Consider the following 25,660-nt stretch of genomic DNA (forward strand, 5'->3'; position numbering starts at 1 on the left):
TAAGAGCTCTGGAGTTTAAGACAACAGTGGTTTCTTATGAACAAAAATATGAACAACTATAGAAACTTGAGTAACAAAGAGTAACAAGTAAATATAGTTAAAATTGGGGCATGACTTTTGGAATGATAGCAAGGATAAATTTTTTTTTTTTGTTCTGACTACAGAAACAGTTCATTCCTTTTTGAGAATTTAAATTAGGACAAGGAAGAAAAAGAATGTCTGCATGTATTCAGATCAAGAAACAAAGGGAGATCAAATTTTGGAGTAAAGTTCCCTATTTAAAAGTTCAACTGGCAGTGAGTCATCCTGCACAATCACAATGAGTCTTTGTACTTACCAAGTGGCTTTTCTACAAAGATCTCACAAGGCGAAGAACTGCAAAGAATACCCATTTTCATTTGAGATAGACGACAACTAAATCAGAAGGAAGGGGGCAGAATATAGGCAGGTTTCGAATACTTCATTATTGCCCTCAGTAACTTTTTTTACATTAAAATAATTTGTATGTTATACATTGTTGAATGCAGAGATTTGAAGTGCAAAATTCAATGAGTTTTGAAATATAATCACATCTATATAATCTTGACCCCTGTAAAGACTTGGAAACTTCATTTTTCACCCAAGAAAGCTCTTTTGACTACAAACTTAATCTACAACTCTCTTCTCAAGGGACAACCACTACTCTGATTTTTTGTTTCATCATACATTAGTGTAGTCTGTTCTGCAATTTAACACAAATTAAATCATACAGTATGTACATTCATGTTTCTGGCTTTTTCATTTATCATAATATTGTTAGTAAACTGCTTTTAGGATAGCACTGGGTTAAAAAAATTAAGATAATACAGAATATTTCCATATATAACACACTCAGTTTCCTCTGCTATTAACATCTCAAATTATTACGGTGAATTTTTAACAATTAGGGAATGAATATTGATACATTATTATTAAGTAAAGCTAATCTTTTATTCAGATTGCCTGATTTTTACCAAACGTCCCATACAGAACACCACATTCGATTTAGTCATCATGTTTTCTTAGGCTTCTTGATTATGGCAATTCTTCAGCTTTTCTTCTTTTTGATGATCTTGACTTTTTTTTCCTTTTTAATGTAATTTTTGTTTTTACAATTAAAATCATCTCAACAGATGCAGAAAAAGCTTTTGACCTTGAAATTTTTGAAGATTAATAGTAAGATGTTTTGTAGAATGTTCATTTGGAATTTGTCTTATGTTTTTATCATGATTACATTAGAATTACGTTTTGAGAAGGAAGACCACAGAAGTAAAGTGTCATTTTTGTTATTTCAAGGATATAAGCAATCACTTGACTTGTAATTGTTAACGTTGACTTGATCACCTGTCTCAGGTGATGTATGCTAGGCTTCTCTGCTGCATTTACCTTTTTTTTTCCCTTTCAGCATAATAAATCAAGGTTCATCTGTTTTGTTGCGTGTACCAGTAGTCCGATCTTCTGTATTACAGAGCAGTTCATTATATTATTAAACTGTAATTTATTTAGCCATTCTATGGTTAATTAATATTTATATTTTTCCAATTTGGAGATTTTATGAATAAGGCTTCTATGAACATTCTTATATGCATTTTAATATGTTTATGTGTTTTTATTTCTCTTAAATAAATGATTATAAGTGAAAAGTTAGGATCATAGTTTTAATGTATATCTAACTTCATAAGAAATTGCCTGACCAGTTCATAAAATTGTTGAACCATTTTACACTCCCAACAACCATGTATGAAAGTTTCAATTGCCTCCCAAATTCACTAACTCTTCGTATTGTGAGCCATTTTAATTTTAGCCATATTAGTGGGTATGCAGTTGTCTCTAATTGTGAGTTAATTTTGATCTCCTTTCTGACTAATGTCATTGAGAATCTTTTCATGTACTTTTTGGTCACATATATTTCCTCCATTTTAACAGATTGGTTACCATGAAACTGCTTTTTCTCCTCTCCATTGGATTTCATTGACAGTCTTGTCAAAAAGCCATTTGAATGCCTAAGAATGGATCAATTTCTGTGTTCTTTAGTTTATTCCATTGATTTATCTTAATATCAAGCCAATACCGTACTGTCCTGATTACTGTCACCTTCCAATAATTCCTTGAATAAGGTAATGTAAATCCTTCACATTTGTTCTTTTTTTAAAGATTGCTTTCACTCTTCATTTCATCACATTTCCCTATGTATATTAAGATCTACTTGCTATTTTCTACTACTAAAAATGTGCTTAGACTTTGACTGGAATTTCGTTGAATCTGCTGATGAGTTTTTTAGAAATCAATATTATAAAAGTATTGAGTCTCCCAAACAACTATAGTATATAACTCTCCATTTGTTTAGGTATTACCAAGTTTCTTTTAGCATGGATGTGTAGTTTTTATTATGTAAGTTGTACACATATTTTATTTTAAAAGATCTAAATTTCTCAAGTGTTTATAGATTTAAAAATATATATATTTTTGTTTTTGTTGCTAATATCTAGAAATACAATTAATTTTTTCCCCTCTGTTCCTGAAATATTGCTAGATTGGTAGAATCCATATAATTTTTAACCAACATTATAATCCCTATTCAAAAATAGTTTTACTTGGGGAAGGGTATAGCTCAGTGGTACAGCACATGCCTAACGCACACAAGGTCCTGGGTTCAATCCCCAGTGTCTCCACCAAAATAAATAAATAAACCTAATTACCTCACCTCAAAACAAAGCAAAGCAAAAAACTCAAAAAAAATAATTTTACTCTTATTTTCCTGAGTATGACCTCCACTACCATGTCAAATAGAGGTATGAAAGGAACATTTTTGCCTTTTTCTCAATATTAGGGACAACTTACAAAGTTTTTCACCCTTATCTGTAATGTTAGGTATAAGTTATTTGTAAATGCTCTTGATCAGATTGCTGAATCTGCTTCTTCCTAGCTTGTTGAGTATTTTCATAAGAAATATGTGTTAAATTTTGCTAAACACTTTTTCTGCATACATTGAGGTGATCATACAAATTTACTCATTTATTTTGTTAACAGATTAAATTACATTGGTTGACTTTAAGTCTTAAACTATCTGTGTATTTCTGAGAAATTTCACCTGATCATGAGTTATTCTGTTCATATTTCATTCCATTTTCTAATATTTAAAACATCTGCTTATATGTTATTTTTGTTCTGTATTTTTCTTGTCTGGTTATGGTTTTCAGTGTTGTGCTGGCCTCAAAATAATTTGTATTTTATATATTGTTAAATGCACAGATTTGAAGTGTAAAATTCAATGAGTTTTGAAATATGATCACATCTATATAATCCTGCTTATAAAAATATGCTAAATATATTTTTTAAATATTGAATTGATATATATATATCAGAAACTTTTATGTTGATAAATGCCAATTTTTCTGAAATTAGATTATTATAACATATTATAATATTAACTTTTTAATAATTAGAAGGAGATAGAATTTGAAAGTTTTAACACTTTCTTCCCAGTAAAATTTGACAGATCTTTGTTCTTTTAAAGTTTGAAATATGGAATTTTTTTTTTGGTATCATACAAATTTTTTGTTTGTTTTTGGCACTGTATACCAAATACAAATAATGTTTATATAAGGCAGAATTTTATAATTCTGTTTTTATGACAATTAATGGGCTTATTTGCAAACTGATACGATTTAGAAGATGATGTGTTGTCTCAAATAATCTAGTCAATAAATCAAACTTTTATGAAGTCTAATTGCTATTGAGAATCATATAAACATATCACTTATTTCATATTATTGTTATAGTCTATGTTTCTTGTACTTTAAGAAGAATATCTTATTTTGAGTCAAGGACATTTATGCAAGCTGTTTTATTTAGGAGATGACCCAGGGAGCAGGAGTGAGGAATCAGAAACTGTTAATTAGAAACAGTAGGAAAATCAATCCAAGTGTGAGCCTTTGAGATGATTACTGTGGCTCACTGGGGATAGAAGCATCCAATAAAACATAGAACATCACCCAAACTTTAGTTCCCTGAAGGATGGGAGGTGAAAGTTTTTCTACACTCACTTGTTGAAGGCTATGAACGACTGGGTTCCCACAGCATAGGGCAAACCTTGAGGCAGAGGGTACCCTTGGGTCTAAACATTTATAGCAGGATGTGAATTTAAGCTGGTACAGCTACAGCTGAAGTCAGAGGGGCAACAGCACGTCTAGTTCTAGGTCAACAAAATCTTGATTCAAAAGCTTAGAGAAAGAAATTAACTGTTAAAAAAAATAGACAGATGATTAAGAAAACTGATATTAGATTATTTTAAACTAATAAAGTTAGAATGGTTATTTAAGAACCTGAGATTAGAAAAAGAAACAAAACTTTCCTGGCAGAGTACTTGCTCTTAAGAGGGAGAGACTGCATCTCAGGCTATGAGGAAGTTCGCCCTGCACCGGGACTAGCGGAATTTAGCGAATTCAAATTTTGGAAAAGCAACAGGAGGCTTAGGGGATGAGCTGGGAATGGGCCCAGCGTGAAGAGTTTTGTTTGTTTGTTTGTTTGTTTGTTTGTTTGTTTTTAAGATAAACAAAGGGAAACTCTGGAGAATTCAGGTGTAAACCATAAGACTCTGATCATAGGGGTGCTGACATAGCAAAGTGAAAAGGAAATACAGCCAACCTTGAACAAAATGGGGTGAGGAGCCCAGTCAAAATTCCACATATAACTTGCACACAGCCCTCTGTATCCATGGTTCCTCTGAACCCTAGTTCCACATCCGTGGATTCAACCAACCTCGGATCCTGCAGTACAGTAAGTATTACTATTGAAAAGAAAATATGCCTATAATTGGACCTGCGCAGATCAAGGAACAATTGTAGTTTGGAAATGTAATGAAAAGTCATCGGGAGAGGAAAAAAGAGAATGAAAAAAAGGCGAGAACTAAGGTACTCTGTTCCACAGCAAAGCTAAATTGGAGTGCGTTGTTATATGCAACATTACTAACATTTAGGGGTTGTTCCCTAATATGCACTATAGTGTGGTAGACAGATTCAGTCAGTCACCCATGGCACTGATTATGTCATATAAATTTAAGACTTGAGAAAGCATTTAGATACATGATCACATTTTTCATTGTGTATTGAATATAGTCAACAACTAACAACTAGGAATCAACAGGACATGCACACACATACATGCTACACACCGCCATGCACGTTGTCCTATAGTGCATAAATAGTACATCAATTGTCTTTGGTTGAGAGATCAATGGGCTAAAATACTATAAATTATCTTTGGAACCAGACATTCCCTAAAATATTTTAGAAATAATTTAATTATAAAATTTTCAGAGGTAACGAATACCATTATATTAGGCTATTAAGTAATGTTCAATATTGATGATAAAACATGCAAATAGTTAATAGGTATAATTTAAATTTTTGTGTGTATGACTGGAATTTGTAAATTAAATCTTCCACACTAGAATGGTTCTAATTTCTTTGTTTTCTTTTTTTTTTTTTTAATGGTTCTAATTTCTTATTAGATCACCACTAAGCATTGACTATATGAATTCGTCCTTTGACTGTGGTTGACTATTTAAAAAATTTTGAGTATAAATTCTACCACTGACACCATAAACGCACATACTTCTTTTCCACATGGTTTGAGTCATAGCCATTTGTCCATACATGTTGTAACTTAATGCATTCTAAATCCACTCTCAGGCAAATATTTAACTAAAAACTTTCATATGATGAAGTATCCCTCTGACTTTAAACATAAGTACAGTCTTAATAGGAGAAAAAATGGTATCTTTGGGTAATGATCTGTTCCTTTGTGCTGATTTCCACTGAGTGACAAAATTCATAAAAATGGGCAGGTTTCAATTTAACCCTCATAGAGGGTAAAACCATTATAACATTGCACTACCCTCTGCAGAATGCAAATAAAAGTTGTTTGGGCAGAGTATTCCTTCTTATATTTAATTTGAAAATGAGACTCTCAAGCAAGGATCTAGAATTTCAAACAACAGGACACAGCAAAGGAGGGTGGGGGGGAGATGCAAACTGAGGATTCTGTAAAATCAATGAATTTGTGAAGACATCCAGTACCCAGCAAGATTTCTCCCAAAATGAAAATAAACAGCAATAAAAATGCCATAATATGATGAGGTGACAATAATACATGAGAGGTTTTATGAATCATTCAAATGAGATAAAAAAAGAGAGAGAGAGAGAGAAAAGAACAGGAAAAAGGGGAGGAGATTATACCGAAAATGAGTGAGTGTTATTGTTTGATCCCTTATTTTCTCCCTTTTTGTTTTTTTTTAATTTCACTTGATTTGCTAAATGAAAAATGTCTCCAAAACGATGAATTAATTAGAAGAATATGCAACCTTTTTTTTTTTTTTCTTACGAAGAATAAAAAGAGTTTTATCCTCACAAGATCCCATCCAACGTCTTCACTCTGCCCCATCGTGGGTTTTGAAAGTTATTTACATAATAGCTAACAAAAATGTACTCAGCAAAACACCAGGCTTCCTAAACACAGGAGATAATTATGTTGGAAGAGCGATATTCCATTGTCATCTTCATTTTCAAGATACATTTATTCTCCCAGTACACAGTGTATAACAACGAAACGCATATTAACATATATTGGGTAAGTGTGTGCCATTTAGAGTGACAAGGTGCAGGGGGCTGGGGCTGATGGGAGTTAAGGTGGAGCTAAAGCCAGGAAAGAAAGATGCACTGCATTCTATTCCTGGCATACATGTACCACCTGAATGGTATTTTTCATTATCTCCTGCACTGGGAACATTCTATTATTCCACTGGGAAGTCATAGCAGAAGAGATATAATTATCAGCAGAGTAATGGGGATGCTGTTGCTAATGGCCAGCTATTCAAATATCTCAATATAATCGTCCTGCCCAATCTCTCCCCATTGCATACTCTTCTGGAGAAACTCATCATTTTTTCCACTTACTCCAGCGTAATGAATTCATTTTGCGTTTTCTTTGTGAGAAATTAAGAGGAATCGCAGTATAATGTGTTGACATTTGAAATTTTGCATGGAAAAGTTTAGGCTGGCAATTTAGTTTAATCACAAGCTAGCAGGGAGAGGCTGCTGATTAAATTAGTTCCCTGTGTACAGAATGTGTATTTTCTTTGTAAACCTTTTCCTTTGTATCTGAGTTTGGACTTTTCCCCCTTCTTTGTAAATCCCAGTTTTCTCAAAAGAAAAGATAATGTGTCCCAAATTGAAGCATCATGTTCTTTGAGCTTTTTTTTTTTTTAAATGACCAAAATTGTTGACATCAAAATGAGCATTGAGTGAGAGGCCCTTGGGAAAAGTGAAAAAAAAGAAAAGAAAAGAAAAGAAATAAGTGAGAAATTGCCCTTAAGAAAAGCCACCAAAGTGTGTTTTCTTTTTCTGTAACACAAAACCATTCATTTTGGCCACTCTTAGGGAAGATTAGATTGAAGCTATTCTGTTTATTTGCTCCAATCAAAATTTGAGCAACCATTTCCATATTTTATGCCTCTTATTTTTCTTTTTAGAGTTTCAACTCATTTTCTTTAATAAGACTTGTAAACTTCTAATAAAACAGCCTTTCCGCTTTCTCTAGGGAATGCCAGACATCTGGGCAGGTGATAACACGAACAAGCTGTAAAAAACACTACTATTGGAATCATTGAATAGGAAGGCCCTTTAGCTGTCCTTTCACCCCATCCAACAAGCTTTGCTACGTTCTTATATTTACAGGGTGGGAGGCAAGTCTAGGTGGGAAACCTGTTTATCAGTTGATGGGGAGCAAGAAGGTGAAACACGGGTGCCTCGTTTTGATGAACTTCTTAACGTGTTTCATAGTCTTGCTTTTATTTGCTTCCTCTAGTGTTTTCACAACCAAATACTGTGTTAATGTAGTTCCCTAAAATTTTTTGACAAAGATACATTTGGGAAAATATATTCAGAGAGAGTACCCTTTGCTCTAATTTTCTCTGGTCCTTTCTGAACAGCACACAGATGAGCACTGCTGCATCTCTCCCCAGACTCATCAAAGGCGGCAGGGAAGGGGTATAAGGAAAAGATAACGTGAACTCCACTTCAGCAACGGCAAAGGAAAGTCTGCCTTAGAAGCTCACATGCATCCAGAAGGATTTCTCTGGAGTCTGTGGGGTCCAAAGTCCTGCCACACTCTCTGGCTCCACCAACATTCAGTCCATCCCTACTCCTCATCTTCTGAGAGCGACGGGGATCCCTCCACTTCTTCTACCACCGTTGACAGCCAAGGAGATGCCTAGCCATTACAAGCTCTTCTTAAAATTCGTCTAAAATTTTACATACTCTGTTTGCTTGCAGTTCTTTTCCAATATTTTTACATCGATGTCCCATTGAACGCCATTTTCCTTCTTTGCCTCTCACTCTGCACATTATCATTAATAATAAAATCCGTTGCTATTATGTCAACAGTCAAATTGTCCCACTGCCACAATTATTATAACATGGGACTTGTCACTTTGTTTGGAAAAAAATGACCTCTTGGTCTAAAATGTGGAGTTTTCTTTAAGAAAGGTGGTTATATCTTTCATAATGAATGCCTTACATAAACAGATTATTGCCTCACTTTATGTCTGGAGAGCTTCCATAAGCTAAAGAGAACTGAAAAGGAAATAAAAGGAAAGAAGTTTATCACAGCTCCCATGGTGTGACAATGAAATTGCTCTGCATGCGTGTTATTAATAACTGATCACGCTGCATCAGGATTTTCAAATTCCAATTAATAACCTATTTTTTCATTACTCACAGAGATGCTAAAGGATTCCGGGGATAGACGAGGGACTACAAAGGTGTATATCTGAGAGCATGCACATCAAAAAAGAAATTCCGGTTTATAGTCTGAAAGGCAGGATGTTATTATAGCAAGAACACTTGATGGAAAGTCAGTAGCCTGAGTCCTCATCTTAAATCTGGTTCTAGTTAACTAGCTACGTGACCTTCAGGCTGTGAGACCCAAGGTCTCCAATTCGCCCATAAAGTGAGAAAGCTAGATTTGATTTTGTGCAATACTGCTTCCAATTTGAAGCAACTCTAATTGCATTATTTGGACTTCAAGTATCTTTCTGAAAAACCAGGCTATTAAGAGACGGTAAACATACATTATTATCCATAATAGTTTCATTTTAAATGATTCATTTTTAAGTAGTTTCTCATAACAGGTAAAGAGGAGGTAATATAATTATTTAGGAGGAAGTGTAGTGAAAAAATATGGCAAATGTGATCAAGCAATCCATCATTAGAGATTTATTAAATGTCTACTGCCTTAAATAATATGAAAGATTTAAAATATTTTTAAATATTTTAAGAGGTCTCTTTCTTTAGTGGCCTCCCCTTTAGGGGAAGGGTGACGAATAACCCTTTATAAAAATATGGAGCAGTGAAGTGGCAAACACTATAGTCTTTATGAAGATGTACGATAGAATGTCAGCTAATGACATAAATGAAACAGTCTTATGGGAACAACTGAAGTCTGATGAAATAGTTAGAAAGATTGGGGGTACTAAAATGAATATAAAATAGGGTATTTCTCAACTCAGGTAGAGAGGAGACACAAGGCACTCTGCAAAACTTCACTGAGAGGTAATGGTCACGTTCTCTACTGCTGTGCTCAGGGACAGCAGACATGTGACGAGCGAGCCAGCCCTGGACACAACTGGAAACCTTGAATGCTTCTGATCTGTTCTGAAAGAATTTCTGACAGTGGATATTAAAATCTCCTAAATTCATAATTCACCAAAGCAGAGGCTCTATCGAGACAACAAACCCAGTAGACTTCCTTTATTAAAAGACCTTACTCTGGGGCTGTTTTTGGCATGACATAGAATGTACTTCCTTTATTTACAGATATGAGTGCCTGACCAGGAAAATTATATAGAAATATAGAACTTGCCAGGTTACAGCTGTACTGTAATAATGTCATTGTGTATTCAATTTTACCAACTTTGTTTTCTTATTATGAAAACATAGGTTGATGTTACTTTAAATATGTGCCGCTGGAAAAAATAAACTTTTCTATGTTATTCTTTAAAAAATTTTTAATAAAAAATGAATAGGTGTGTAAACCATGCTTGGTTTTACAGCAGAAAGCAGAGGGGAGTTTCCAAAGGATTTTCTGTGCCTTTTTAGGATTCTTAGTGAACAATTTACGGCAATTGTCTCAAACATTTTTGCTCATGTACTAAAAGACTTCCGACACAGTATTTACTGTTTCACACATACCTTTAGGTTGACATTAAAAGTTTTTTATCATAAACTTATACTTACAATACAAGGTACAAAAGAGATGCATTAAAATGTTGACATTTAAATACAATATTGCTAAATCATTCTATTAAACGTATCTGATAAAATTGAAATATTATGATTTGAAAGCTGCCATCATGAAAACAGCAGACGATGTGACTTACCTTTGCAATATTAGATTTCTCAGTTCCTTTTTCTCCATGAACTTGTATTTCTATTCTACATTCACTACAGAATTTTATTCTTTAATGTATTTTTGTGCTTGAAAGTATTTTATTGATTATCCTATCATCTTTCTTTGCAACCAAATTATGCATGTAAAATGCAATTTAATATTTTGTATCTCTGACTATGAAACTCTAAGTATTAAAAATTCTTCTCAATTGAGTTATTATAATTATCACTAATATACAATTGATCAATATAAGATACATAGATCGCAAATGCTGAGAAATACTATTCAACATAAAATGCAATCATTTATTGAAAATGCATCTCTTAATGACATAGGTGTGTCTGGGTTTTATTTTTTCCCCATGAGCTCATGTATTCATGAATAAATATTACCCATTGCTACCATAGGGCAGTGTTTGTCATCAATTTCCCTTATTATTATCTTTTTTAAAAAGTATGAGTACCATTTAAGCTAATAGGCAATGAAGGGCTTACCTAGAACAATCAGTGTCAAAATAATTGGTACCAATAATAACCATCCTTTTGTTAGAAAAAGTTTAACTTTACTGTTATTTTAAATAAAAGCATCTGCATGTATCTCAGCCTCACGTATCTCACTCTGACTTTTATTGAGATAGATATATTAATGAATGGTAGGTAAATAGATGATAAATTGACAATTAGATGGATATAAAATAAAGTACAAAGTCCTATGAGTTTTTGATCTCAGCGAAATAAGGCACCGCAGCATCTACTTCTCCTTTACCCAAGCTCTCTTAGCTTTGCTCTCGTAGGACCCTCCTTTAGCAGCAAGGTGCTCTTTTACAATAGTTTGGGGTTTGGAAGCATCAAGGTCATCAAATGAAAACTGTCACTCCGTTCCCTATCCCACAACATATCAGAATTGGGAACATCTCAGCTTAAGCCGAAGTACCACCATTTCCATTCCCACACTTTGTCCTTAACAGAAATATGTACAAAACAGGGATAACAAGAAAATCTATTCTTTTCCTTTAGGGATAACAGAATTTTGAATGATTTCAAGGTTTTAAATCCTGTGTGATAAGCCATGGAAAGTGTCATTTTCTTGTAGGGGAACAGCTGGCAAACAGGAGGACGGGCCTTGGGTGCTTTCTTGGGAAGAACCATTTCAAAATGAAGAACACATTTATATAGTTGAGGACATGAAAACATATTTTCTAAAATTATTGACACCCAGTAATCCCTAGGAAACACTTGGTGTATTCCCAGTGTAAAAGTCATTCCAGGTGGAGGGTGGGAAGGGATAGACTGGGATTTCAAAATTGTAAAATAGATAAACAAGATTATACTGTATAGCACAGGGAAATATACACAAGATCTTATGGTAGCTCACAGAGAAAAAAATGTGACAATGAGTGTGCATATGTCCATGTATGACTGAAAAATTGTACTGAACATTGGAATTTGACACAACATTGTAAAATGATTATAAATCAATAAAAAATGTTAAAAAAAAAAAAAGATCCCACCCCACCCCCAAAGTGGATCCTGCTTCCATGACAATGGCCTTTGTTTCCTCATCTCAGCATGAGCTCACCTCTCCTTACAGATCCCTACAATGTGCCAGGTGTCCTGAATCTACTATAGCATCTAATCCTTCCAATTTATCTACGTCTTTGAATCGGGATTATAATTTAACGTTTACAGCTATGAAAATTTAGGCTCAAGGAGACTAAACTGTTCAAGATTAAAAAGAAAAGCCAAGGGTGGGCTGCAAACAAGTCTGTCTAACCCTAACATTACACACTCCAAGTCCTCTGCCACTTTAAACAATGAAAAGGTTGTAATTTATAATTTTTTGATGAAGCTACATCTCTAACATTTTAAGATCCTAAAATAATCCCCAGTACAAAGCTTTTAGGGACACTGGGATTTTAGTCTGAAAATAAAATCAACCCTTGACTCTATTTGAAAATGTTTCTTTCTGATGCTTTTTACTCAACTTGCTCATCAGATTTTGGGTCACATTAATGTTTTTTACTTTAGGAAATTAAAAAAATAATCACAGTGTTCCCAGATTTCTTCCACCTAGCCCTCTCCACTTATGCTGGTCAATAACATTTTTTTTTTCAAGTGGGATTTTAAGATATAGCACCATAGAATTCCCATGGCTGTTCACTTCTTGGAATAATAAAGAATTTGCTGCTGGAAAACCCTCTTAATTGTGTTTGAATGTGTGTGAGTGTAAGTGTGTTGATGAAGTTTGGGAAGTAGGTGGGGAAGAAAACACTTGTTTAATTTTTGCTCTCTCATCTAAAAGTATATGTTTTGCCTTGAGAGATTCTCAGAACATAGCAGTCAGTTCTGCGTTCTGCTCTTCTCAGAAAGAATGACACACTAATTTTCACTTCAAAGCCTGACAGTTTGTAAACTTGTCTGACACCACTCATGTTGGGAGCCATCTTCCAATGTCTTTCAGGGAGAAATTAACACTCAGCTCTGTTTGACTTATGAAAATATACAAAAACAGAAAATAAAGAGAAATAAATATGGAGCTTTAAGTGGTTAAAAGTCAAAATGCTCAGTTCTAGGGTGTTATATGTCTACATTTACAAAAGTAAAAGGATAAAAGGGCCCAACTTGGTGAAAAACAGAAAAATAATAACACAAAGTTCAAAACCTACTTTTTTAGAGAAACACTACCAGCATACAGCTGACACATACAAAATGGAATTGTTTCAAACACACACACACACACTCTCTCTCTCACAGAGTGAGTGGATGCCTACTGTTTTGTTCCAGAATTGAACGCAACCTAAATTTTTAGAGGCTATTTTTAAACAAATTCTATTTAAAGTTTTGGCAGAGTTATAAACTTAATTACTATATGTCATTTTCTAAATATGAACGTAAACACATTTCAAAAGAGGATGAATAAAAATCCAAATCTTGCCATATAAAAACATCTTAGCTGCCGTTTTCTGATATTCTTCAAAATTTCTTCTCCATGCTCTTCTAAATACGCTCCCCAGCTGAAACCAATACTGCCTATTCAGGCCATGCATGAAATTACTTAGGTATTAAATCACACCCATCTCCAAATTATCTTCTTTTCTTTTTTTAATATTCATTCTTTTAAAATCAACTCTTATTTTTTATTGAAGCGTAGCGGTTTCATAATGTTAGTGTCAGGTGTACAGCAAAGTGATTCAGTTATATATATACATATACACACATTCATTTTTTTTTAAAGTTTCTTTTCCATTCCAGCTCATTACAAGAAATTGAATATAGTTCCAAGTGCTCTACACTAGGTCTTTGTTGTTTATGAATTTTATATACAGTAATGTTTAACTTCTTTTCCCCAGTGGACTTCTCTGCATCTTTGAGTCCAAACGGCTCTCTTCCTCATTACTTTGGTCCCTTCTGTGTGTCATGACTTTACACTTGTTTTATATGGAATATATTTTGTAAAACTCAAATGGGTTCCTATGAATCAGACACTAGCAAGAAGTAGCCTAGAGATCTGAGGTAAATTACATGTGTCCTCATTATTTAGACGTTTTGGAGACGAATTTAACTCCACAATTTTCAGACAACAAAGGTGTTCTCCACCCACTGTGTGGCACTGCTTCTTACCAGAGAGGCTTCTCACATTGGTGACTAGGGGGACCATAACATCACAGGATTAGAGATCTGAGTATGTTAATTCTGTTTTCAACTCCATTGCTACATTTGATCCGGGTAAAATTAATCTTGTGAGCCCTCAGATCCTTAGTTAAAAATCAAGCCCAATAATATTTAAGTCCTTTTCCACTTCTTGCTCTTGCTGGCTATATTGCAGCTCGTGGAGGGATCACTGCTTACTCACATTCGCTAAAAGTGAGGCAACATGCACACTGATTTGCAAACAACATGTTATTTACTCGTTGCAACGTTACTTTGGGGAATTACTGATTTCAGAGATGAGGAATCTGATAGTATTCTACTTATCAATGTGGCATTACTCTGAGAAATTAGAACGAGAACTCAAACAAAGGTTTGTCAGACTGGAGTATCCAGAAACTTACTCATAGCTTCCCCCTGCCGTGTTTTAGGAAATGAAAAAGAGTTGGATATCCTGGATGGCCAGTGATAAGAGTAGAAACTGAATGGCACCTCAGTGGTAATTTGTCTCATAACAAGGGTGAAAAGCAGGGGGAAACCAATTTGAGAAATGGGAGTGGGAGCAACTTTAAAGCATGTACACAGTGAAGAAGAAAAGTACAAACCAACATAATTTAGAAATGTTTAATATAAAATCCCACCCTTAACTTTCTGTTTCTTTCCTCTTGTCTTTCCCAATTTGGTGAACCTGTAACAAAGAATGACAATATCCTTCTTTACACATAAGAGTATATGTACATTAGAAATGAGCACAAGAGTCTTTGTGATATTCATGGAACCAAGAGTTAACACTGAAATACAGAGACAAGGAAAAGTATAACTAAACAGAAAATTGAACAGGAAGCAAACCTTGGGAATCACGTGCTCTAATCTTGCTCAGAAAATGTGAACTTCCTGATCTGCAAGGTTTGATCAGAAAGAGAAAGCTAAAAATAGGAAGTGTGGGTTAAGTGAGTGGGATATATAGCTTTAAAAGAAAAAAGAAAGAAAGAAAGAAAGAAAGAAAGAAAGCAAGCAAGCAAGCAAGCAAGCAAGCTACTTACAGCTTAAAGCTTTAGAAAACTCTCTGCCAGAAGATCTATAAGAATAAATAGCATCAAGAGTGGTTTTCCCGTTTTCTTTATTTGGGGGGAATGCAGTGGGGATTGATTTGGAGTGACCTGTGTTTAAAAGCCTTGGCATTCTTGGAAAAGGAACAGATCTATTGCACTATCCTCCTCTGCCTCCTCCTCAAATCACCCAGTCTAAGACAGTGACCACTGCTGCCATGTTATTTTCTATCACGAAACTGTGCCCTTTCTTTTACGGTATTTTGAGCAGATTATTTCATTTTATTTTATTTCCTGTTCATTTTCTGACACCTTCTCTGCACAATATTAGCTCTAATATGGCAAAGACCCTACGTGTCTTGTACATCACTGTCTCCTGGTCCGTGCACAGTCTCTGACATGCCCCATAAATATGAACAGAGTAAACGTGGCTGTTTATTTGTTCCCAGGAGCTTATTTCAACAGATAAATTCAAGTTTTATAATCATTGACTACACATATCCTGTATCATCAGATTTTAAAGCATTTCTTGAAGAGTAGGAAACACGGAGGAGAATAATAAATTGGCCTTTATCATCAGTATATTCAAAGAAGAAGAGAAAATCTGAGCAGAGGGATGAATATATAAGTCTAAGAACACTGTATAATTTTTTCTATTGTGAAAATATCTGTTTTTCAAGAATGGAAACACAAATGCACTATCATTAGTAATTATTTAAACCTCAAGGAGACTGTGGGTATCCCATTGTCACCTGTCCATATATCACTAGAAAAATCTCATACGATGATTGTCAGTCACTTATTTCTGTCCTCTTTCTGGCCCAACCACTAAAAAAAAAAAAAAAAAAAAAAAAAAACTCAAAGAAACAATGAAAATAGAATGAGAGAATTTTTAATACAAGAATTGAATGCTTGCTATTCAAGTACGCTTTACGGATTCAATTTTGAGAAATGAATAACCCAACTTGAAGGATTTTGCTAGACAAGAGAAAAAGAGGAGGAAAAGTGGGTCTTTGGCGATATATAAAAGCGGTATGTCACAGCTTCAACTCATATCAAAGATGAGAAAGCAATTAATCAGGAGTAAATTATAGAGATAAAATGGATGTGTGCTCAAACTTGTATAAATGTCAGTTTTGCTTGATGGCTCTGCCCATTAAGAAACAGAAATTGGAAATTTGAAATACTGTATTATAAATTCTGTGGAATAGCTCTATTTTATATAAAAATTTCAACCCACCAGTTTTATTCAGAAGTTGAACTTTTCTGTAGCTAATTTAAAGGAATCACTGATCTCAGTGAATTGCTATAGCCTCAGTACAGCTATTGTTAAAATGAGTAAAATATCTTCAAACTCCTGAACTTGCTGTTTGAGCCTCATTCTAAGGTCTTTTAAAATTGTTCTTTCTTGCCTCCAAGTTGAAAGTTGAATGGAGGTGGGCGGAGAAAGACATGCCAGGGATTAAGATTCTGATTTTGAAAATTCCTTAAAGAATTGTGATTTGGTTCTTCAGAAAAACCAGCACAAATGAGGTAGTTTCTCTAAAATAAAAGTTATATGGCTGTAATTTGCATTCCATTAATCTGGTCTTTTAAAGTTTCCTTTCTCCCCTCTTTCCAAGCTGTCATATCACACTATCATGTTAGAAAAATGTTATTGCTTGCAAAGTATTGAAGAACTTTAGCATCAGAAGGGAAATTGCAGCTGCTGTAGTCTGGCACCTCATTTTCCAAATGTGTATCAGGGAGCCGGAGAGTTAACTTGGACGGCAAGGACCTGGCTCACCTAATGGCAGTGCCAGCTCTAACCAGGGATGATATCTGGACGTAATCTCAGAAGCCGTAAAGGAATCATCAGTGGATCCAGTGGAAAGGACGTTGGACAATAAGGGGGTGCTGGAGCCAACAGAAAGCGTAAGGCATATCCGTGAATTGACCAATGAGCAAACGCGTCACATGTGTAAGCAGTTGGGTACTCAACTCAAGCCCTGTGATCACACCGCAGACCACTGTGATATACCATATTGACTCTATTTTAGCTCCTTTGGTACTTATGCTGAGAATCAGTTAGAAGACATTCTGCTCTAAGCTATTGCCAAATTGTTTATTTATATTTCCTTTGTTGTCAACTCAGCTGGGCTCAGTTGAGAAAATATAGATCTATATCTTGGGCTAAAGTGAATAGGCATTTTCTTTTGATTTAGGAATTTACTTTTTTCTAATAAATTTTTTAAAATTATTAAACACTTTGTTATTATTTAAAGATAAATGATAAGTGATCATTGAAATTGAATTAGTTCTAGATGTTACTCAAGAGCAGAATATATTCTTTTTGGGGGAATAATTACGTTTATTTATTTGCTTATTTATTTATTTACTTACTTACTTACATGGAGGTACTGGGGATTGAACCCAGGACCTCGTGCATGCTAAGCACATGCTCTACCACTGAGCTATACCCTCTCCCATCAGAATATACTCTTTTAAATATTGTTTTTCAAAATATTTCCAAATCTAAAGTGTTTTCCTTTTCTCCTCTAAGACTTCCCTGCCTGTCATTTCTAGCTCTCCATAGTTTGACTCTGAAAAAAACCAATTTTTGTTGCTTCCCATTAACTGATCTCTCCTTCTGTCCTGGTCAATCTCTTTATTACACCACCTCACACAGGTTTACTGTCAAACCTGAGCCAAACTTTGCACCATTCCGAAAACTTAGAGAATGACCTTGGCTGTCACCTCGACATCTCTTCCTTTAGGAGGCTCACCCCATCACCCATTCCTTGTGATACCTGAGCTGCTCTCTGGGTGACTGTGTCCCCTGCCAGCTTCCCCCAAATGTCTCCCACATCCACTTATACCACAGCGTTTAGTGTTCCTTGTTACTGAATCCAAAGTCATTGTGCTCACCACATGACAGGACAATACATTGGGAGATGAGGTTTTTTTTTTTCTTTTAGTAATAAATAATCATCTATATTAAATAGTGCATTTCTCTTCTAAAAGCCAACTTGTTCAATTGTACAATTCATTTCCTCTAAATCTCCACTGGGAAAAATATGATGGAATTGTGTAATTATACTCATAGAAGAATGGAAGGCATTATCTGTGTATGAAAGTCCTCAGAGACCTTTTATAAAATTAAATCCAGGCAGATTAATTAAACAGAATCAAAAGCAACAAATATATATACTTTTTGCCCAGTCCAAACTCATTCCACTCTCACAAGTGGCACGATAGGCCAGTGAATTGAGAGACGAGGTGTTGGGGCAAGGAATTACAACTTTATTTGGAAAGCCGGCAGACTGAGAAGATGGAAGACTGATTTCCTGGAGAACCATCTTCCCCAAGTCAGATTTCAGGCTCTTTTTATACTAAAAAGGGGAGGGGAATGTGGTTGGTTGTTACAAACTTCTTGGTGTCTGAATCCTTTATTCTGGCAGCTGTCCAGGTAGGTCAGGTCATGGCGTTCTTGTAAACCTCCAAGTCAAGTGTTATTCTCTCTTCTGCGACTTTTGATCTCTATGTAAATGGAAATCTGTTAAACCCTGAAAGGTCAGAGCCTTGAGAATGGGCTCTCCTGTATATTTCAGGCTCTAGGCAACATTTTTTTTTTTTTTTTTTTTACCAAAGGTGCAGAACCAGCATGACTCAGCACAGGGAACAGCACAGGGTAAGCACTAAAGGAACAGATCTAATATGGGGTCAGATTTGTTCTTCCCTATTACACTGTGGTTGGTTGGTTTGAATCATTCTTGAGGATAGAAACATGACTTCTCCTCCCTGTGTATTTTCCATATTGTCTTGTCTATTTTTAGGTCCTTGGTCAAAGTTCAATATAGAAAAATAATCAATTTTTAAAATAAAAAAAATCTTAGGGCTCCAAGTGATTGCAACCTGAAACACACAATCTCATTCTTTTGACAGCTTGGAAAGCAGTGACGTCCTGATGAGCAGGGTAACTGGCTGAAGCTGACGCTGTTGAGTGCACACCTGGGATTAGAATCCAGTCTCCTGAGTCCTAAGCCAACACTTCTTCCACCATCTACCACCTCACTCACAACACCCAGAGATCATTAAGAACAGAAGAAAGCAATGTGCCTTGAAGAGGTGACGCACATTCTTGTCTGGATGCAAGATACCTGGGTGAGGCATCCAGAATGTCAGCTCTTAGCTCGTTCAAAACAATACCACCTGAAATAAAACAACGGGCGGTGGGGAAAGCTGTCAAGTCCCAATTTGCAGTCTCTAGTAAAGATCACAGCAAAAAATAGACTCCAGCTTCAACTTGTCTTTATTTCAACTCCTCAAGGGCTCGGCACTAACTAACTGCTGGAATCCCACACAAGCACGTTGACCAGCTTTGTGCTTCCTTCTCCTCCTGCCTGGTTACCCAATTAGCTCCTTGTTAACCACACACCTGCAGCGTCTTTCCCCTCAGGCTCTGCTCCTCTCTGTGTGGCTTTTAACCCCTTCTATCCACAGTGTTTAAAACACTATTATGATGCCCCCACGGATGGCTGACAGAATCATCAGCGCCCCCTTGGTTGCCAAAGTAATTAGCTTACAGGGACATCGCACCTAATATAATTGCAAAATCAGGAATAGATCAAACTCCCCTGCCTGGGAAAGCTGCTGGGGCACTGGGGATGCAAACACTATTCATCCAGGTAATCAGGTAACACAGAGAAGCAGAGAATGTCAGAAGCAAGACGCCCAGAGAGTTCAGTCAAAGGAAAAATAGGAAAAACCATTGATTTTTCCAACCTTTCTGAACCCTACAAAGAAAATCCCCTGGGAAGCCAAAAGGAGGGTGATGAGTCAGGAAAAATAATCATGGTGCCATGCTGAAGACTTTTTCGTGGCTGCTCATGCCTTTGTGAACACCAAAGCGTGAAAAGGATGTGTGTGTTCAGGAGGAATGTATGAGATGGTGCACTGAGGAAGTGAAGTGAACCCGGTGGGGGGATGACAGGACTGCCCATCTGTCATCAAACCATGGGTCTGCTCGCGGACAGAACTGACTTAAAAATTGGAAGCTAATTAGCATTTGCCTTCTTTTTTCAGATCTTCCAAAAAATACAATGACACTAGGTAACTGTCCTACTTTCAGACTTCCACGATCTGAAAATTTTCACCTGCAAGAAGTGTATGGCTTTCCAGTTTCATTATTAAAAAAAAAAATCAAAGATTCAAACTATAATAAGCAAAATAGCCAGGTATAAAGAAAAAAAAAATGACAGTCCACTGAAGACCAAGAGACGGTAAGAAAAAAACCTGCTTATTTCAAATGAGAAAAAAACTTGCAAATATAATTTCAGAGTCATGCAGCAATTATAATCAGAGGAAATGGAAAAGAGGTGCTAGAAAACAAATGTAAAGGTCTCAACAGTTTTCCAAAAGGAGGAAAAAGGCAGCTAAAAGTTACAGCTCTAGGACGTGGCATTGTCAACTAGTAAAATTGTCCAATTGATTATTAAACAATTGATTCATCCATATTCAAAATATCAAGAAGAGGAAAGTGGAAAGTTCTCACCAAATTATAACTCATGCTAATCGTTTTTTTTTTTTCTTTAATCCTGTTGCTAGATTAAAAAATCTAGAAATTCCTATAACAACGTGGCTGGATTTCATCAAAGTTTTTCTCCTGAAATAATTTTTAAGGAGATCGGGGAAAATACGTTGAGCATTTGAATGAAGTCAATGCTAGTTGAACCTTGTTTCTTAAAGGATGAATGTCAATCTCGAGCGAGATCTTAGCGCTGTGTTGCTTCTTTCCAAATATAGGTGTCAAATGCCTGCTGTTAGCTAGGATTTGAGGAAGCAGCATGAGCAAGATCAAGACTGGCAAAGACAAGCCCTCCCTTGCCTCAATGAAAATTATATAAGTTTGACTTATTTTATTAAAAAAGTGGTTGGAGAAATAGGTTATTATTAAATTCTTAGATTTTACAAAGTTGGATGCATAACTGAATCATCACAGCAGAGACTTAAAGATCAAAAGGTTAGCCTAGAAGGAGGCATCATATCCAAAAGCAAAATAGTTAATAAGGATAAATGTAAATTAGAACATCTATTGGGAGGGAGGGTATAGCTCAATGGTAGAACATGTGCTTAGCATGCACGAGGTCCTGAGTTCAATCCCCAGTCCCTCCATTAAGATAAATAAATAAATAAATAAATAAATAAATAAATAAATAAAACTAATAACTCTCCTCAAAACAACCAAAACACACAAAAAAGAATTGCTTTAAAAAAGACTACACTTAAAAAGGAGGAAGGGGGCATAGCTCAGTGATAGAGCACATGCTTAGCATGCACAAGGTCCTGGGTTCAATCCCCAGTCCCTCCATCAAAATAGATAAATAAATAAATAAGAAAATCTATTTAAACCCAAACTTAGGGATGTCTCTTGGGGTCTCGAGTTTCTGGGTGACTCCAAGATTAGAGGAGGCCAGAAGGGGATTTAACTTTCAAAATAGTTAATCAAATCCTAAATTGTATAAATAAAATCCAGCGTCCAAAACACAGGGAAATTAACTGCCCTGGTTAGATCAACTTGGAAGTTTTCAGTTTGTGGGAGGCACCACAGATTCTAAGAAAAATAACAAGTTAGGAATAATTTACACGAGGTAAAGCAAGGCAGTAAAATGTCCGGAAATCCTGCTATGTGAGAACCTGATAATTTGAAACATTTAGGTAAGAAAATTAAAAAAAGAGATACATGTTTACCAAGAGAGTAATGGAATTCCTTAAATAGGTCCTTGGGACAAAAATAGTATTAAGTGATGAAGATTTCAAAGACACAGAGTCAGTGCTGATAAAGAAAAGTATGCATATTTATCCATCATCTAAAGTAAGAAGAGAGGGCTGATGTTTAATGCAGTGGATACTAAAAATCACCGAGCACACTCTAAATGGCAACCTGTCAGGAAGATTTTAGAAATGACTTCTTAATTAGAAAGGATTTTGGCCTAAGTGATGTCTAAGATTCCTTCTAATTTTCTAAATCTAAATCTATGAGACTGTGTAATAGAAATATTTTCCTCTGCACGTTTGGCTTCAGATGAATGTCTCCTCCTGAATTACTGTTCTATAACCACAAGAGGTGAACAGTTATTAAGTGGGAATGGTTTCTCCAATTTCTCTTGCCTTGATCTATGGGTGTTATCATCGTAAGAGTCCAAATCCAATAATAAGTGAACTTAGCATCTCAATCAAGACACATTTTACTCGTCTATTGTACTTCGCTCAAAGAACATATTAACTTATTCCTCCTTATTATGAATCTTGATGCTGCTTTTGTTTCCCTTCTTGTTTTTTTTTTTTTTTTTAAACAATTCAAAACATTTCACTCTAGCCATGTTTTAGATTTCTGGTCAATTAAGTGTGCGATTTCTTTTCATCTTTAATTTATGTTATACTCAGGATTATTCCAAATTTGCCATGGTTTATGATATATTAAAGTGGTTCCAGAGATGTCAGGACACTAATTCTCAGGTTTGCTGGGATCCAAATTCCAGACATTCTCTGGAGTGGCTTCTGCAGACTGACTTTCTGTCTCCCGCAACAGGATAGTAGAAGCTGTCTCCGGACTATGTTGGGTGAGAGGGGTCCTTCTAACTTCTCTTAACTCCACCTTTAGAAGTATTTGTTATCTTCAATCCCTGTGTTTTTCCAGACTTGTGACATACACATATGCCTGCTTTTTCTTAAATTATTCCCTCAGCAAAATTACAGGGGAGGGTTTTCCCCTGTTCTACTTAGTCATTTACCACCGGTCCATCTGTTTCTCATTTTCCAACATTTTGATGACATCGTTAGTCTAGAGTCATTTCCTGTCCTGCTCTTCTCATCCTCTTGGATTTATATCTTTATTTTATTGTGATGTGATTTCAGAAGGAAACAGTATGAAGCACTTGATCTGACAAATTAAACTAGAAGTCTCTTTTTTTTTTTTCATTTCAAACACTTCTGAATTTTTGTTGTTGTTCATTTAACCATACATTGCCTCTTATTATTTAAATTTTTTTCATGCTAAAACCAGGGAAATGACAGGCAAATGAATCCAAATTTCAACAGTATATGTCTCTGTTTAGGAGAAGTTATATGTGGTAATAGCTCTTTTTTTTTTTTTTTGTATTTTGTAATATTTTCTAGATATTACAACTGTACTATTTTTATAAGAAAATCTAATTGAAATATCCAAAATAATTTTTACTCCATATTTTCCATTACCATGCATTTTAAAAATAATTTAAAGAAAATAGTTAACCCAACAAAATGAATTGCATTAGTTTTTATATTTAAAAAATTCTGAGTGCACTTTTGAATTAAAAGTATTAATAAGAGCAGCACTATTTACAATAGCTCAGACATGGAAACAACGTAAATGTCCATTGACAGATGAGTAGATAAAGAAGCTGTGGTATACATATACAATGGAATACTACTCAGCCATAAAAAATAGTAAAATAATGCCATTTGCAGCAACATGGATGACCCTGGAGAATGTCATTCTAAGTGAAGTAAACCAGAAAGAGAAATAAAAATACCATATGATATCACTCATATGTGGAATCTAAAAAAAAAAAAAAAAAGGACAAATGAACTTTATATATAAAACAGAAACAGACTCACAGACACAGAAACAAACTTATGGTTACCAAAGGAGAAGAGGGTAGGAGGGGATAAATTTGAAGTTCAAGATATGCATATACTGACTGGTATATATAAAATAGATAATAAGTTTGTACTATATAGCATAGGGAACTATATTTAATATCTTGCAGTAGCTTACAGTGAAAAAGAATATGAAATGAATATATGTATATTCACATATGACTGAAGCATTGTGCTGTACACCAGAAATTGATGCAACACTGTAAACTGATGATACTTCAATTTAAAAAAAAAGGAAAGAAAAGTATTTTTAAGAATGATTATAAAATAAAATAATGTATTGTGGAGTCAAAGTTTAATGGGACTAAGGTGCTTAAATAATACAAATTAGAGTGACTTAAATTTAGGACCTCAGCATTATGAAGTTCACTATAATTCTTCAAAGGGTTTTTGTTAAAGAGTTCTATAAAATTCAGGACATTGCCTACAAGAGCATGGGTTTGTGAAGTTAAGGCCTAATAAGATTGGCTCAAGTGATTTGGACTTTAAACAGTTAACATTCACATTCTAACTTCTGGATTTTGGTGGGAGGTGCTCACAAACCCCTGAGGGAGGAGCTAGCTAGACTCTTTCTTAAATGTTCTCCGATAATCCCTGGATTTGTCCTTGGTGGGGCTGGAGGCTGTGGGATCCCAGGGGAGGATTATTGTTAGCATTGTTATTTAAAAACAGAGTAAACAAATAGCAAGGGATTCACTATAGGAAATACACTGCCTTGAGCTTTGAGATAGGGGGATTCAAATGGGATTTTCAAAATTATATCCCTGGTTTTGCTAACAGAACCGATGTGGGTTTAAAAAGAAAGTAAGTGGCTGAATGGTGTTCTATAAAGCAGCTCCCCCCTTCCACCACACACGTCAACTGTGAGTAGAAGCAACTTAGAGGATCCATTTTTGTGACATTTTGAACACTTTTGCCAGTTTAAGTCTATTTCATTTTATTTCAGTACATCCAGTCCATTCATTCCATTTTATCTCATGACAGGTCACTTAGATTTCCCTGAACCTGTCATGAATCTTTTGGATATACATTTTTAATATTTACTAGTAATACTTAATATATTTAAATTGGTGAAATAAATTTCTGTAACTAAAGTCATCCTTTATGTATGTACAGTTATGTCTTATACAGCCTTAAGATTTTCCTCCTCCAGACTTCCTCAGAGATGAGTGATATTTTATTAAGTAGTTTTTAAAAAGACATTTGTTGATTTTTTTTTTTTTTTTGGTGTTGTTTAGAAAACAAATTGATACCTATGGTAAAAAAAGAATCTGGAAAATGCAGCAAAGTACAGTGAAAATAAGCTATCTATAACTTTACTTCTTTCACAAATCCAAAGTTACTGCGTTATAATATTGTAATCCTATGGGCGTTTTTTTCTCATAAGCAGACAACTTACTATTCCTGTTGCTATATAAATGTGGGCTCACAATCTATGTAATTTTGCATCCTGCTTTTTGAATATATATATGTGTGTATATATATAAATATATATATATATACACACACACACACACACATATATATACAAACATTATATATATTTTTAAAGATATATATTGCTCTTTTAAAAAAAATGATTCCCATTGTATTGTGAAGGAACATTTTCCTTATCTCATATTTAGACAGCAGTTTTTAATGTAAGCACATAGCTACTTAATATACAGAAGATTCTCATTTTATTTTTCTATCTTCTCATTTCTGAGCATTTGAATTGTTTCTGGTTACCACTGTATGTGTGTGTGTGTGTGTGTGTGTGTGTGTGTGTATGAATATGTATGTGTATGTTGTAAGGAAGAAAATAACAAATTTTCCTCT

This window comes from Camelus bactrianus, chromosome 24, assembly GCF_048773025.1.
Source record: "Camelus bactrianus isolate YW-2024 breed Bactrian camel chromosome 24, ASM4877302v1, whole genome shotgun sequence".
NCBI lineage: Eukaryota > Metazoa > Chordata > Mammalia > Artiodactyla > Camelidae > Camelus > Camelus bactrianus.